Raw genomic sequence first — 16,929 nt, forward strand, 5'->3', positions numbered from 1 at the left:
GGCATTGTGCTAAGCATAAGACAGTCCCCAGTCTCTAGGAGCTCAACCTAATAGGGGAGAGAGAATTCAAGTAACATTATGCAAACTCGATACACACTGTATTAGTTGGAGATAATCAATAGAGGGAAGGCACTAGCTTACTATAGTGCCTGGCATATAGTAGACACTTGTTTGTCCTTCATTCTTGAGAGGACCATGGCATCAGTGAAGATGATGTCATGACTTGCAAGTGAATTGGATTTAAGCAAGGCTGGGCTGAGCAAATTTATCAGCCTCACTCTCTCCTCTCAGCCATCTGGGTCCAGTGGCAAGATATAGATAAGGACAACTGGAGATGGCCCCAAATGAAGTGGGAAACCTTAACCTTTTTAAGCTAAGGTCTTTCCCAGGTCTCAGTTTGTCTGAGGAAATGCCCATTTAGTGATTAAGGCTAGGTAAGAAATGAGGCAAAAAAGGGCCTCTTTTACCTAGTTAAAAAAAATCAATCTGGGAAAGGAAGACCCTCAGGGTTTCTGGACAAAACAGAAACAATTGCTATTTACATTCACTCTGAGCTATCAGAACCTAAACAATGACCAAGGGCCTGGGACCTATTATTGTCCAGTTAGTGAGAGTCAGAGTGATTTAGGTTTAAGTTTGGTCCTTAAAAAAGAAATCTAGCCCGTAAACCTCAAAATATGTGAGGTTTCAGCAATCAAAATGTATATTCCTTTGGGCAGAGTACCTGCGGGTAAGGATATGATTCCCTATGTGACCGGGAGATAGGAGGGAGAGGAAGGATGGAAGGAAGGAAGGAAGGAGTTACATTGCCCAACTGGAACTGGCCAGTTGGATCCCAGTGGGGGCAACTACTATTACTGTTTGTCCTTCATTGTTCAAAAGGAACATGACATCAGAAAGGTGATGTCATAAGTTGTTAGTGAATTAGATTTAAGTGAGGCAGGGCTGTGCAAAGTCACCAGCCTCACTCTTTCTTCCTGAGCCATCTGGCACTTAAATAAATAAATAGACACAATGCTAGGTAACTGACTGGTCAACAGGATCAAATACATTTTCTTTACTGGTACCAGACTAGTCCACCTTGGACACAATCTGGTTGTATCAGTGCTGTACTAAAAACACTTTAATGTCTTCTTGACTACCAAATAAAGTCTGAGCTTTTAAACCAAGCAAACAAAATCTCCCAATCTGAAATCTTTGTACCATTCTAGCCTCATTGCCCAATATTCCCCTCTATGTATTCTACTTTGCAGCTCAACTAGATTCCTTGAAATCACCCAAACATAAACACTGTTCTCATGCCAGAGTGAGACAAAGAAAAGAGTCAAACATGATGTGATCTGCACTGTAGAAGGGAGTGTCATATGCCAGATCTATGGAAGCATTGAAGGAGTCACTAATTAAAATGCAATGCCCACAAGACCAATGGTAATACCTTTACTTTTTGTCCATAACTAATTTGTCTAACTGCAGCTACCCATCTTTCCATGTATATTGGTGGTTATAAAATGGACCAAGTGAGAGATTATGTATGAGTCAGGGCAAATATATCATCACTATTTGAAAAGTCATTCAGCTTAAAAGGTCTACTTCCTACTAATGTGTCAGTTTTATCATCTTCATTTTTAAAGGGCAGTGCATGTTATTTTTTTCTTAGCTCAAAGAATAGTCACACATTTGTTATTTAACGCATTGTCTATTGCAAAGGCCAAAAAGAAGGGCTCAAAGAGAAACACTATTACGAAGTTCTGATTCTCTACCCCACAGCTGTCCAAATGTTTGGCTCCAGTCCCTTCTTCATATTTCAGGAAACAATGTGATCACTTGTACTAGGCTGGCAGTGGCCCTCAGTTAACCAAATATTGCAAAGAGTTCCCCTGATTTTCTCTCATATTCCAGCTATAGATTATAGAAAGACATGTAATAATTTCTATTATCTTTGGGTTTGGGGGGGATAACTTCATGCTATATAAATGTAACATAAACATTAAGGTAAACATTTACTTTATGGTCTCCCTTTTTGGGAAACAAACAAAAGAAACATTCTATTTGTGCCACAAAGAATCCCTAATTTGGATAATTGAGAGGCAGTACAGTAATGTTGATATGCTTTACAGAAAAGCAAAAAGAACTTCAATGTATTCCTGTGTACTCCTTGCAGCTTCATCCTAGGGTGGGGCAGTTTCAAAAAATCTGATGACTCAGGTCCCAGAAGCTGTAATGTGCATACAGTTGTAGGACATCATCAATTCCTGTGTCTGTGGGGAAAATGATTGGAAGGCAGTGGCCAGTTTTTGTGGAAGAATCCATAAAAAAATCTGTAGTGGAACTGAGAAGGATATACCTATGCTCTCACGTGCATCTCATTTTTCCAAGTCAGTTCCCAGCACATATTCCCTCATATTTTCTATTTATTTCCCTGTTTATATGGAATAACCTTTGCCTGAGAGGCTAAATTAACATGTTTAATGTTATTATTTCAAGATTAATAGTTATTTGTAGGCCTAAGTGTGATGCTTAACACAACCTTACTTCCATAATTCTGCAAGCCCAAGCATCTTTCCTCAACATAGGATGAGAAGGTTCAGGTGAATGAACAGCCCCTCTGAAGTAATACCTTAGTATTTTTATAAGATCCTTCTCTAGGATAAAGTTGTTTTACCATTTAAAACTATAGAGGTTATGGACTCCTACTAGGGAAATCCTTTTAATCATTATTATTTCTAAGAAGTAGAATTAAATACCTGAAAGAATAATGCCTCAGTGGTTATTTGATTTGAAATTGCTTGCCTTTTCAAAAGTTAAAGATACTAACAACCAACTCTCAAAAGAGAAAGAAGGCACAGTAGGCCTTATAGACCAGTAGCATAAAATGAAACTCCAGGACCTTGGTGAATGTCCCCATGGTTTACCCAAATTTTTCTTTAATGTTTCTTACAGTGTTAATGAAATGAACCCAAAGTATTGTAAGAATAGTGATACAGATAGCTTATCATGGATAATCGTTCTTAATTTACATGATCTTGATAATTCTATGATAAGCCTAAACTATTCTTTTAGCAATACTAATTTTGTGTACTGGGTTATCAGGTAAGAATGGTAATAACTACTATTGTGCAATAACTAATATTTGCTGTAATTTATCACACATGAACAAGTACAGACCTAGGTATAAGTAACTAACTTAAGTGTTTGAACCATGTGTATTAAGCTTAAATTAAGCTTAAAAAAATTTTGTATAAAATCATTCTAATTCTTAAAGCAGATTCTCAGATAATATTAGAAAGCTTTATAACTACCTTCTTAGGCAACCATCTCAATCAGTAACTGATAGGTAGGTACTTGTTGCAAGATCAATATGGCACTTCATTCCTATTTAAGTAAAATATTCCATGAGAAATTTTGATGCAATACTCTAAAATAAAATTCTTTCAGTACCCAAAAGAAGAACTTACTTCCCAAATGAGATACAAGATTCAACTTAGGGAATGATTTATTTTTTTTTTTACTTATTACTACAATGGAATTACGATGGCAAATTTTTTTAAATGCTGGGAAATTTGCCTTGGAGATACATGTCAGGTGCTATATAAATTACAAATGAAAGGACACAAAGAGATGATTGGTTGATAGGACATATATCCTAATCAAAGCAAGCATCCTCGGGAACAATACAAGGACTATACTAGTCATTTAAAAATGGCATTCTTTTATCCATAATATAAACTTTATTTTCAATTAAAGATAAACTTCTGATGTTAGTGAGAATATACCTTAATAGGTACCATTGAAAAATTGTTGGTGCAGTGTTTGGAGGTAGGACTGGAGTATAAATCTATGTATGATTGGGCCAATGTATTTTATGGTAACTCCTGAATGTTCTTTAGTAGAACTGCATTAATTTTAAGATGTCTCCTTAATTCACTAATTTTCTTTGTTCTAGGTCCTGCCAATGATAAATAATTGAGAGAGGGCATAACTATTTTAACTAAAATAGAATTCATGAAAGGGATCTTTTATTCTCCGTTCATTGGTTTTCAAGTTGCTATAGCAAAGAGAATGACAACACTGTTGTGGGGGAATGAATACATATAGAAAAATTCATAATGTGTTATGTTAAAAATAGATTTAATGTTAATGAAGAGTTGTCTAAATGGTAGGAGCGAGAGTTTCAGACCTTCCACTAAGGCACTAAAATGATCCTGTATATTAGACATTTAAGAGATAGCACCTCTTAATGAAAGACAGTGTAGTATAATGGTGTCAGAAGACCTGACAAGTTAAGTCTCCACCACTACCTACCTTGGGGAATTTGAACAAGTTATTACTCCCTACTGAATTTCAGTTTCTTCATCTACAAAATGGCAACAATGACATTATTACCTAACTAATAGGATGATTATGAAGATCAAATGAAATAATGTATCTAAAGCACTTTGTAAATCTTAAGACAGCTATCTAAAGTCATCTAAAAGTCTAAATCTAAATCTTAATAATAATGACAGTAGCACTTGTGTAGTGCTTTAAGGTTTGCAAAGCACTTAATTGGTAATCAGTCAATAATCATTTATTAAGCACCTACCAAGAACCAGGCTCTGTGCTAAGCTCTAGAGATAAGAAAAAAGGAACAACAACAACAAAATTGGTTCTGTCCTCAAGGAACTTACAATTTAATGAGAGAGACAACATGCAAGCACATTTATACAAAGCAAGCTATGTGGAGGATAAGTAGGAAGAAATTAACAGAGGAAAGGCACTAACATTAAGAATTAATATTATTTTATTTTATCCTTTGTTGGAATAATCTTTTTTTATTCATTGAACTGTTTCTGTCATTTTTCTGCTCCGAAATGTGCAAAGGTTTTTGTTGATTAAATAAAGTTCTAATCACTTTGCCTGGCATTCAAGGCAATCTACTCTCTGGGGCCACCCTGCTATTTCATTCTTATTTTATATTTCTCCCTTCTAGTCACACTCTAGGCTCCAACCAAACTGTACAATTCTCTCTATTCCTCAAAAACATACTTTGTTTTCCTACTTTCATACTTTGGTCACTATGCCTGTAATAAGCTCTCACCTCTTTGCCTGTTGAACTCCTATAAAGCCCAGCTTAAATTCTACTTCCTTCATGAAATTTTCTATGGTCTCCCAACATTAACACCTTTCTGCCTTTGATTTCACACAGCACTTTCATGTGCATCTCTAATTCACTATTATCTATTACTGTATATTATGTATTTATGTATATGCCTTCTCCCTCCTGAACTGTAAATTCTCTAAGTCTTTGTCTTATCTAAGCTTTACATTAAATACAGAGCCTCACCTTGTAGGCACTTCATAAATATTTATTGAATTCAATGAAAAATTCTTTGAAATAAATGAACTTGGGAGATAAGTAAATGAATGAACAACACTGCCATGGAAATGCTATTATTAATCCCATTTTACAGATGAAGAAAATGAAACAGACAGAAGTTAGGCTTCTTACCTATGGTCACATAGCTAGTGAATGTCTGAGGATTGATTTGAATTAGGTTTTCCTAATAACTCCAGGCTCAACACTGCCACTGTGCCACCCAGCTGCCTAGAAGTCAGTTGTTAATATTATTAAATGAGAATTCATATAAAGATAAATTATTTAATATACTGTATTTCATGACATATGTGTAGAACCAGAAATGGCTATGTAAATGTTATCATCATTGTTGTTAATACTCAACTATAACATATAGGAAGATAACATTGATCCAATTTCTTAGTTTCAGAGCCATAGCATTTTTTTTTGGAGGGAATTGGGGTTAAGTGACTTGCTCAGGGCCACACAGCTAGTAAGTATTTGAAACCAAATTTGAACTCAGATCCTTCCGACTCCAGATCTGAGAGCCATAACATTTTGATAACACTTTTAAAACCAAGGGAGAAACCTATGAATTGCCAGACTTTTCCTTTGGGCTCTATGGGGCAAGACGTCATGTGCCAGAAAGGAGAGACAACTCTTTCTTCTCTTTTCTGCAGAAGATAGGAGACAATTTCTCATTGCTTTGATCTCACAAAAACCTTCACTCTGTGATGGTACAGAAATGCACGAATTATAGATAAGAGACTTATATTGCTTGTATCACCCAGCCTGCTGCTTTTTTTTTTACAAAAAAAAAAGAGCTCAGTAGTCAACCTAGTCTAGACTAGACACACAGAAACAGTTTGGTGTGTTGGAGAATAATATGTATGTGGGACAGAGACCACTTACTCAAAAATAAAAACAAAGACTTAGATACCTTGAAAGTAGAAAGGAGTGTATTGCTTTTGTGTGGGACAGGGACCCCAACCCAAATTAAACTCAGAGACTTCTCAAGGTGGAAAGCAAAGGTTACCTTTATTACAATCTCGAGAGATGGCTGTATGCTCCTTCCATACGTGGAGAGAGAGACTGCCTAACAGCGGCCGCCTTATAAAAGCAAATCTCCGCCCAACATGAAAACAAGTCTCCACCCATCACTATCCCTTACCCCCTTAACTGGGGGTGGGCTTACATTCTAAGCTTGAAAGTTTCTTCCTATCCCTGAGGTGGGGCTTACATTCCAGGTGTGAAATTCAAAGCCAAGGACAAAAGGGGTGGGGCAGGGCTTATTCTTTCTGTTAAGTGCTTAAAAACAGGGTCTGAGTGCCAGAGGATTTTGAAAGTAGTATTCAAGAATTATTTGACCCTTTGAGGAACCTTCACTTCTGACACTACCTTCTGAACTCATTACCTTAATTACACTGAGAAGTCTTCACTGGGTCATCCCATTCACTTTCTCATGAGAAAGGGTATCCTCCTAGTCGCCATTGCTGGCCAGGAGAGTACATGTTCCTTACAGAAGTAAAGGCTTATTTATACCCTAATGCAAGTGCCTCCTCCTTAACCCCCTTCCCCTTATCCCATTGGCTGGACTTTCAGGGGGTACAATCTATTCATGGAGACACAAATTTGCCTGGAGACAAGAAAAGGTGAGAAGCTTTTCAAGGGCAAGCAGTTCAGGTTGGGGGCAGGACTATTTCTGCTAAGTACTTAAAAACAGGGTGGAGGGAGGGGAGGGTTTTGAAAGTAACAATCAAGAACTATTGACAAGAACCATTGACCCCCTGAGGAGGCTTCACTTCTGAGAGATCATCTCTCACATATGGCTTGAGTCAAAATCTCAATTGTCATTTAATAGCTAAGTGTCACAACCTTTCTATACCTCAATTTTCTCATATGTAAAATGAGAAAGTTGAGGTGATATGACTTTTAAGGATCCTTCCAGCTTTAAATCCATGATCCTATGATCCTATGATCCTAAGGTAGAATATATGTAATGTTTATAAAGCACGTAGCATGGTATAAAGCACTTAGGATGGTTCCTGATTCTTAGTAGGTACTATATAAATGCTAACCATTATCATCATTACCAGTTAGGTATAAAGGTAGAACTGAGCTCTTCTGTTGCATAATTATTTATGGTATCTCAAAGTACACATTGAAAAGAGTACACAGATCAAATTTATTATGATAAATAATATTATAATAGCTACAATGGCATAGTAGATAGGCCTTCAGGAAGACCTAGATTCAAGTCCTGCCTCTGGCTAATACTGGCAGTGTGACCTTGTACAATAATACACTTGACCTTTCCATGCTGCAGGCCAAAGTTGTCAAACTTGTGGACCATGAGCTGCAAGTTGTTCCTGACCCTCTTGTAGAGCCAGGTTAAGATATAATTGGGAAATATCTAACAAAATAAATAAAAGTACAATGCAACATTGTGTTAATTTGTAGTTTTCTAAGTCAATATGTAACTCTAGAGATTTGTTTCTATTTTAATTTGTTGCTACTGTTCAAGGCAACTCTCTGTGACTCTTAAATTGCAGGTTAAGGTGCTGATCTGTATTGATAAAACTTTCTTCATTTGGGAGTTCTTACTAATTAAATCACAGATCCAGGCCCTATCCCTCCTCCTATGCCAACAGGAATTCTATTCAATTTAATGAGTCTTTAGTAAGCACTGACAATGTGCCAGATACTGTGGTAAGGATAAAAAAAAAATCCCAAAATTAAATAGTCCCTGCCCTCAAGGAACTTGTATTCTTCAACAAAAAAGATTTCTAAGTCCCAGCCAGCTGTCCATTTTTTTCAAGGAATTTTCCATCGAATTCAACAAACATGAGGTACCTATGGCACCAGGCTCTAGGTTTAATGCAAAAGTTTAGATAAGACAAAGACTTAGAGAATTTACAGCTCTGTAGGGGGATGACATGTACAAAAACATAAAAATACAGTAATAGGTTATAGTGAATTAGAGAGGTACATATCAAGTGCTATGTGAAAGTAGAGGCAAGGTGCTAATAATGGGATGATCATGAATTTCTCAAAGGAAGTAGCATTTGAGCTGGGCTTCATAGAAGTTAAATAGGCAAAGAGGTGAGAACTTATTCCATGCACACTGAACAAAGTACAAAAGTGGGAAAACAGTGTATTTTTGAGGAACAGAGCTGTGTAGTTTGGCTGGAGCCTAGGATGACTAGAAGGGAGAGATATAAAATAAGGATGAAACAGCAACATGGCCCCAAATAGCAAATTGCCTTGAATGTCAGGAAAAAGTGGTTACAACTTTACTTCATAAATAACCATTGCAGATGTTGGAACAGAGAAATGAAAGGACCAGATCAATATATAAAAAAGATTATTCCAGCAGTGGTATAAAAAATGGATTGCAGAGGAGAGAGAGTAGGAGCAAGAGATACAAGTGAGCCTTGAAAGTGAAGGAGATTATCAAAGGGAGATAATATAAAAAAAGAAAAGGCCAAAGACAAAGCCTTGTGCAATGCCCAGCTTCAGAATTATGAAGAGGACAAAAACAAAGATAGAGAACTTAGAGGGGTAGGAGGACCAGGAAAGTGTCACATCTTGGAAGTCTAGGAAGAAGAAAGTATCTCATAATAGGGGTGGGTGGTAATTAACATCAGATATTAAAAAGAGAGGTCCAAGAAGGTTGAGGATGGGAAAAGAAAAAGACATTGGATTTGGCAATTAGCTCACTGGTGCTGTTGAGGTGTAGAGGTGCTGGGAACCCCAAAATTCAAGGACAAAAGGCGCAGGTCCTGCCTTGAAGGAATTCGACCCAAGCTTTCTTTCAGTCAGAGACAAAGTTTATTATATCACCAATAGAAGTGGGCCAGATTCTTAAGGAATCTGAGCAATTTGGTAGACAAGACTGACCTTTTTTATCGTGTGGCCAATAGCTTGAGGTGACTGGGAGGTAACAGATCTGGAGGTAACAGAGGAGTCTCGAAGGAATTAAGGAGTGGAGGTCTAGGGTGGGGCCAGGTGCAGATAATGACGGCCACAATGAAAGGGCAGTTGAAAGGATTATTAACTGGGAAGGGCTGGGTGCCCCAGGCAAACACCAGGGAAAGTCCAGGACCTTTTAGGGGTCCATCATTAGTACCCCACCAGTGTCCTTTTAAAAGCAGTTTTTGTACAGTGGTAGAGTCAGAAGCAAGATTATAATAAATTGAGAGTTGAGATAGTAGAGACATTAGCTATAGAAAACCTTTTCTCAGAAAGTTTGGCTATGCAGGGAAGGAGCTGAATGTAGAAGGATTTTTGGAAGTGGAAACTAAGGATTATCCTTACCTGTTTATGACTCTCATGAATTCCTTGTATTCTCCACCCACCCCACACCCTTGTTATTCCTATGGGATGACATACAGACTGCCCTATATCTAATACGGATTGTTAGCCAAGGAGCCAAGGGCCCTTTTTCTTATATTTGTAGAAATACAGACATATGAATGTTCTAATATTCCCATGGCATATCCCAGGTGGGAGCATGAGCCAAAGAATGATATATTAGAAACCCTCCAGATTGAACATAGTCTATATGAATTCAGCACCCAGGTGTTCTAGGATGTGGGTTACATGGGTATCAGATTAATTTGGTAAGATTTCTATTGCAATCTTAAATTCTGTTATAATTCGCTATTTATATAGCATGGCCATTTCATTCTTAGCTATCATAATTTGCTATTTATGTAGCATGGTCATTTCATTACTTTAAAAAACAAATTAGAGAGATCATTGGAGATGAAATATGAGAGAATTAGGAAATGTCAGCTATCCCAATTTATTAATGTTTTCCAAAAGTTTTCTTTTTCAAAAATCAAGTGTTTGGAATTTGGAAATAATTTCTTATACAAACAATGTGTTAAATGTTGGTTAAATTCCCAGGCCAGCTAACAAAAGCTAATCCATAATGTAGTTAGACTATAGCTCTAATAATATTAGCACAGATTTCTCAATTCCAGAAGTGAATTTCCCAGCTCAAACTACACGAAATAATCTAAATTGTCTATACTACACTCTTCATAGTTGTCATCAGGAGGGCACTCATGGTAGAGGGGCTACCAGGAGCTGGGGAGAATGAGGAGGTAGGGATAAGGAGGAGCAAAGAAGATGAGAACTAAAAGTCTAGAGACATAACATTTAGAACTAGAAGGAATCTTAAAAGTACTTTTGTCTTATACTGATATTTTACAGAAAAGGAAACTGAAGCAATTTGCCCAAGGTTTCCCAGCTGGTAAGCACCTTAATCAGGAGTCAAACCCAGGTGCTCTGAATCCAACTGAAGTGTTCTTTCCACTGCAGTTTGGGATTTTATAGTTTTTATAAGTAAAGACCTTTGGTAATAAAAGTTTTGCAGACTGGTAAAAATTTTGATGGATTGTTGCCAGCCCACAGACTTGGGACAGTGCCCTAAGCTTTTCCTGTTTTTTACAGATTGTTCTTTTTCCTCTATGTCTGATCTCCCAGGTTCACAAAACACTACAGGTTGTTTCACAATAGTTTCTATCAAATAACTGTTACAGCATAGCAATATGGATGCTTGGGACCTGGTTACTGGCAACTACTTGATTGTTCATCATGGAATGCCTGAAATTATAGTCAACAGTTTTTATTCTTGCCCCTTAGACCACTTCAGTCATCTCTCTAATGTCATCCCATTTCATATACTGCTCAGTTTCTCATCATTGCAGCTGGTGGAATGGAAGCAAAAGATTTTTAAGTGTAAGGGATCTTCAACATGATTTAGTTCTTTTGAGTAAGACTAAAACAAGGAATAGACTACCTAAATTTTACCTCTCCTAGCATGCTCATTTTCTTCCTCTGAATTGATTTCCCTGTGAAGTTGTGTTGCTTTAGTTTCAGGGGTGGGTTTTTATGGGTATCAGGGGTCCCAGTGTAGTTGGAGTCAAATATACCAATTAATCTATATGATCTCATTGCTAGGGATATAACCTCCAATACTGCAGATTGTAATCTATCCATGCCAGTTTAGCCTATGTGACTTGCCTGTTTTCTCCCATAATTTTACTGCAGGGTGCAAGTTTTGAATTTGGTGTACTTGAGATTTTAACAGTGGCTTATCACAGGTATTACACATGATTAATTATTCATAGGCCAATAGCACTAATGAACTGAAGGCTGTGGTTCACAAAGTTTTACTACAATTGATGCTAAGAAACTACTCAATCTCTTCTCCTTCCTCTCACTATATTCCACTCCACAACTATGTGCATTTGTGCACTGTCTACCTGCTTCCCCCCACCCTCTTTGTTTTAATATATCAGTGCTTATCTTTGTCTTCTCTTGCCTTTCTCCTTCACCTAGTCTAATTTTTCCTTTCCCTTCCTTTTTATTTGCTTAGTCCCCATCCTTTGTCTCTTCCTCTTTAACTAGCAATAATATTGAATTTCAGTATATACTTATACTGTAACTTTATGCAATTATGTTTCATGTTCCCATCCCATAATTTTAACAAGTAAATTTTTTTTCTTTAAAGAGAAAGCAATAGAAACAAACTTTTTTTTTTAACTTAGGATCACATATTTAGAACTGGAAGGGACTTGAGAGGTCATTCAATCCAACACCCTCATTTGCCAGAGAGTTAAGTGAATTGCCCTAGGTCCCAAAGATAAGTGGAAGAGCTGGAATTTCAATCTATGTTATTTGACTCCAAATTTGATGCCCTTTGAATTGTATTACACTATTTCATGTAACCCTGCGATTCAATGACCCTTCAGAGTCACAAGTTTTTCTCTTCTAAATGTAGGGACTACTGTACACATGGTGCTATCCTTTATGCCACAGTCTCACTGTTACATTTTTTTCTAATGAAAGTATTCCAGAAATTTATTTAAAAGACAGACAATAAGAAAAACAAGTAAGGATTTTTCCATCTCTGTTTACCAAGAGAATAAAAAGAATATATACAAATTGGGTGTCCTGAATCTCCTTCCAAGTCACGTCATTGCTATCCAAGAGAAGATGTCATGGGATCATCTGGCCTCTAGTGTTTCATCCTGTGTGCCTCCATTTCCTCTTCGGTAGGCTCTTGGGCTTCATATATGCCATTGTAGGGCCTCTTTCTCTTATCTTGCTGCATGATATTCTTGTCATGGGAGAGGCAGGCCTGCTCAGCATTAAATGCCTTTTTCAGTTTTTCATGTTTCTTTTTCCTTCACTGTCTAAACTACTCTTCCTATGTTTCTTCTTTTTTTCTGTTTCTCTTGGTGAAGCTCGATCAGAGTTTTTTGTCTGCTCATTTGCTCTTCTCCCACAGCATCACTGGGAATATAGTCATCTGCATTAGCCATTTCCTTCCCAACTTCTCCAGTACAATAGGAAAACTTGACAAAGCAGTGACAGCACTTGTACTCCCATCTACCTTCTTTCCAATAGGAATCCTAGTTATGTGTATAATTGTTGATCTTGACATCCTCCTCATACTTAAGAGCAGGCAAAAGCTCACTCTTGTCCTTTGATGATTGTTCCATGTGTTGAACATTTCACATAGCCTTCTGTTTAAGCTAATAGTAACTGGGGGTAGGGGAATGAGGAAATACATTTAGGTATTCTTGATCTCTATACTTCTCTAGAATGCTTTCTTTCTGTTGTTCTTTGAAATCTTCTTTTTTGGCTTTAAATAATTTACACAGCAACTCCAGTTTTGTTGGATCTGCATGGAGATGCACTTCAGACCCTTTGTCATAAGCCTCCCAGGCAAACAACTGTGTTTGCACAATTAAAATTCTATCTCCAGTGTATCAAAATTATCTCCTGTATTTAATCAGGATTCCTTCCTGCAATGGTATAAGGATTCTCTCCGATTGCTCTTGTTTCTGGATCCTAGTAGGCAGAACTGGGATCTAATTTCACAAATATTTAGCAATGTCTTCTTGAACACTGTTATGGTCTCTTTCCCTCTAAGAATTTGGTTCTTCTCTCCACTGATGTTTTGGTGAATTCACTCGATTCAGTAACTTTCCTGAGGCTAGTTTTTCCTGTAGCTTCTGAGCATTCAGTGTATGTTTAGCCAGATCAACTTTTCTTCTACAATCTTCATATGCTCTTCTAAATTGCTGCAATTCCACCTATCCCTTTGACCATCACAGTCAAACATAAGCTGAGTTTTGTTTTGTTCATTAGGTCGCTCCTTCAGGGTATTTCCTAGTCACAATTCTCTTTTTCGCCCCTCCAATGCCATTCTGCAGCTGAACGACACTCTTCATCAGGTTGGGCTTTCTGATGCTTTCGTATGGGTCTTTTTGATGGATTCCTTCTTCATCCACTTTGGCCGGGGCATTATCCAGCTTTCTAGCTCCTTTTTTCTCCAGTCTTCCATTGTCATTTTCTTTGGCTCTTCCAAACCGTGTCACTTGATTCCCCGGGGTAGGGGGGTGGGGGGAGGCGAGAAAGGGGCAGGCATTGTTGCTTCTGTAACAGCAGCCAACGTGGTGGGTGTCGTTGCTACCACCGAGGGGAAGCACTGAGCGGGGCGCCCGCCGATCCGACCCTGGCCTGATCCGGACCTGCTTCTATTGCTGCCGAACCTTGTGTACCTCTAAGAATCTTCTGCAGGCGCCCCACAAGCCACCGGGGCTGACTTGTCTTAAAGAGACAGTGACGTGTTTACCTTGCTGATGCTTGTTATAAGTTGTAAGAGGGGTCACTGCTTCCATTTTTCTTCATCTCTTCAGACTTCACATATCTTTCTATCTCTTTTTAGTCTTAATTGTGATGAAATGCTGAATGAGGAGTTATTAGATTTTAAAAATAGAAATTTTTGCTAAATGCAAATTTCATATGTTGCCATCTGAGATTGGTGATAATAGTATCTCCAGATTTTTATCCCAGACTTTTGTTGTGGGCTGTGTGTCTAGAAGAACTTGTAATTCCTTCATCTAGTGACGCATCAAAAGCTTCTTTGGGCTTCATATTCTATCTTGCATCAGTCTCTGTCCCTGAATTGGTAATAAAATATTTTACAAAAATTTTCATTGTCATTCAGCTCTTTATTTTTGCTAATAGCATCAAACTTTTTATTTTAACACTTTATAAATTATAATCAAGAGAAATAGCAACATGTTTGAGAGCATTTATCAAAAGATCAATTCATTTTGTGAAAGAATGTTCCATAAAATAAATATATTCTTTTTAAAATGTACATTTAGAGTTGTAATGAAAAAGAAATTGAGTGGCAAAGATGTTTTAGGCTAGGTATCAGAATTGTCGCAATTTGATATTTTTACCAGAAGTCCTAAGTGTGATCCATAACTTTTGAAATTCAGTAACTTGATTTTATCACTTCACTTAAGGGTGATTAGGTTCTGAGGAATATATTTACATGAAACCAGTTGATAAACCACAGTAATAATTTATTAATGTATAATGGGGGATAGTATTTTTGATTGGCCAGCATAATTACATTTGTTATCTAAGGTTCTAGTTTTTGGCATTTAGGCCATAATATTTTGTAAGAGAAAGAGGCTATGTTGCTTTAGAGACCCAGGGAGAATAAGAGGTGGCTCACCAGTTGGGGTGGGTGTATGTGTATGTATATGTGTGTATTTATTTCTTCATACGTGTGTTTATGTCTATACAGACAGACATGTACGTATGTATATGTACAATCAACTTACAAACCCCATTCTACCCATCACCAAAATTAAGATGGCTATTATTATTGCTTCTCACTTCCACACTCACACCCCTGAAGTTATGTTGCTTCTTTAACAAGTCAGTCCTGATTGGCAACTTAAACACAGGTATTCTGTTCATGGTACTGTTGTTTAATACTATACATTTCAAAAAGAAATAGATCGTGCAATTTCTGCCCTCAAGGAATTCATAGTATATCTGGGGAGGAAATGACAAAGCAATATATAAACATATGATACTCTCAGACTCTCAGACACTTTCATGGTTCTCTGATTTCATGATTTAGAAGTTAGCTCCAATGATGCAGCTCATAACCTGTCATTGCCTGCCTACCCCATGCAGCTCTTGCTCATGTCCTCATGTGAGTTCAGTAAAGAGGGGCTACCAAATGAGCTGGGGATCTTCCTTTTCTGTCTTTCCTCATTCTCATCATGTAGTCAGTGACTCTTCTTATCAGGCATTTTCCTGATGAAATTCTTTTTTCTTTTCTTTCTTTGAAGTTCCTCATTGGCTACACTTTTGCCACCTGCTTAAACCCACCATAAGGCCTCTCAACTAAGTGTGATTTTTTTTAAATTCAAATTCAATTCAAAATTTTAATATATCAATTCTTTGAGAAGTCTTATGTTCCATGTCTCAAAGCAATACAGCATCAGCCAAATGTTGGCATTGAAAAGATAGACCTCTGTTTCTGGGAGAAGCTAGACATCATTAAAGAAATTTTGAAATTTTCTTTGAGCAATATAGCCTATTCTTCTCTTTCTGTTTAATTCTGGACCCAACTTCGTTTGCACTGTCTGTTCCAGATATACTTGCCTGGGGTAGACATCCCAGCTCACTGATGGGTTTGAGGCCTGTCAGGTACCTTCAACCTGGTTTAGCCTGTCAACTGAGATGGTTTTACCTGGCTGTGACTGCTGTGCATGCTACAACTTCTTGGAGCCACAAATGAAAGTTGAGTAACAGGTAGACACCAAAGGTGGATGAGCAGCCCTGAAAAAGTCTCACACGTTTGTTAAGGGAGGTGCTAGTCCTCCCTTAACACCCCATACATCCAGATATGCATACAAACTCTATAGGTCATTCATGCGATTGCATGTCATAATCTGAGCAATAGATATTCTTTTTTGATCTTTCCTGTAATTGGTTAAGTCAAACTCTTTTGTGTGATTATAGATCTCTTATAAGAGGCTTTTCAATGTTCTAGGGCTTATTCCAGTGCAATGTTCCAGCACACTGTCATCTGCAAATAGGATTGTGTGGAGGACCTCAACCTTCACAAGGAATCTCTCTTCAACTTAGACTCTATGTTGGATCTCCATTTAATTTTATGCCGCACTTGATCTTGCTGACCCTCTGATCATATTAAGACAATATAGTATAAACTGTTTACTTAGGAACTAAACAGAGTACTAAAACAGTACTAAACAGGTACTAAACGAGGAACAGAGGAGCTAATACTCGGGAGTTGTCCTTTTATGGCAGAGTCTCATGATGGTCCTACCAAACTTGATGTTTGGGATTATAATACAAACTCCCAGATGGCATTGGGAATACATTATCTGTACCTAATGTCAAAGCCACTGGTTTTTACAGTGAGGCTACACATCCAATCCTGGTTCAGGAGTCCTGGATTTTCAGCACCCCTGAGGTAGGGTAATTTTGACTGTTAAGAAATTCTACCAAAAGAAGTATAATCATAATTCTGACTCAACTAGTCAGTAGAAGCTGCCCCTATGATCAAGGTTGATACTTTTAACCCAGATGGGAGAATAATACATGGATTTTGTTCTCTATATCAATGGTCCCTTCTATTGGTATGAATAATTGAGTAAACTGTATAGTCACTTAGCATACTGTCACCTTTGATATATGCCATCTGTCACTAGATGTTACTAACCAGAAATCATCTT

General features: G+C 37.5%; 1 protein-coding gene and 1 pseudogene across 1 annotated transcript in view; one reads left to right on the forward strand and one right to left on the reverse strand.

Annotated features, from left to right (window-relative positions):
- Positions 1–16,929, forward strand: part of CCDC148 (coiled-coil domain containing 148) — a 277,956-nt gene that overhangs the window by 41,279 nt on the left and 219,748 nt on the right. The gene's annotated exons all lie outside the window — the stretch shown is intronic.
- Positions 12,206–13,724, reverse strand: LOC110220745 (pre-mRNA-splicing factor SLU7 pseudogene; annotated as a pseudogene).

This window comes from Phascolarctos cinereus, unplaced genomic scaffold, assembly GCF_003287225.1.
Source record: "Phascolarctos cinereus isolate Bilbo 61053 unplaced genomic scaffold, phaCin_HiC Scaffold_726;HRSCAF=1367, whole genome shotgun sequence".
NCBI classification, from domain to species: Eukaryota; Metazoa; Chordata; class Mammalia; order Diprotodontia; family Phascolarctidae; genus Phascolarctos; species Phascolarctos cinereus.